The following is a 512-nucleotide window of genomic DNA, read 5'->3' on the forward strand; positions in this document are numbered from 1 at the left end:
GCCGGCCGCATCTGCACGACGGCCCGGCCCGGGAGGCCGTGGGCACCGGGACGAGGCCTGCAGAGTGGGCCGGGGTGCGTGGGGCATGGGCAAGGGGGCGTGAGTGTGCACTCCGTGAGCAGGTGTGTCCAGCCATGTCCCCCTCCGCGCCCGCGAGGGGCCCTGAGACCCCCTGGAAAGCTCCGGGTTTTCTGTGGCGCCCATTCAGGCCTCTCCACCACACCCGGGTGTCAGCAGCACTCCGTCCGCCCTGGGCCCTGCTCGACGGGAAATGCGATTCCCGGGGGACACGGGTTCTCAACACAGGAGGAAACACCTGTAGACGCTTCAAGCCTCACTAAACAACCTCCTCATTCTTTTAATAATGCTTTTCTGTGTATTCCATTTTGAACCACGTTAGCCCCTTCCCTTGCCCACCCCACCAACCACCACCAAAGTGGCCAGGCCTAATCACGCTGAAATCGGGGGAACACCAGCCCTACTGGCCCATGCGAGCCCATGGAGAAAGAGGC

This window comes from Bison bison, unplaced genomic scaffold (genome assembly GCF_000754665.1).
Source record: "Bison bison bison isolate TAMUID 2011002044 unplaced genomic scaffold, Bison_UMD1.0 scf7180017864485, whole genome shotgun sequence".
NCBI lineage: Eukaryota > Metazoa > Chordata > Mammalia > Artiodactyla > Bovidae > Bison > Bison bison.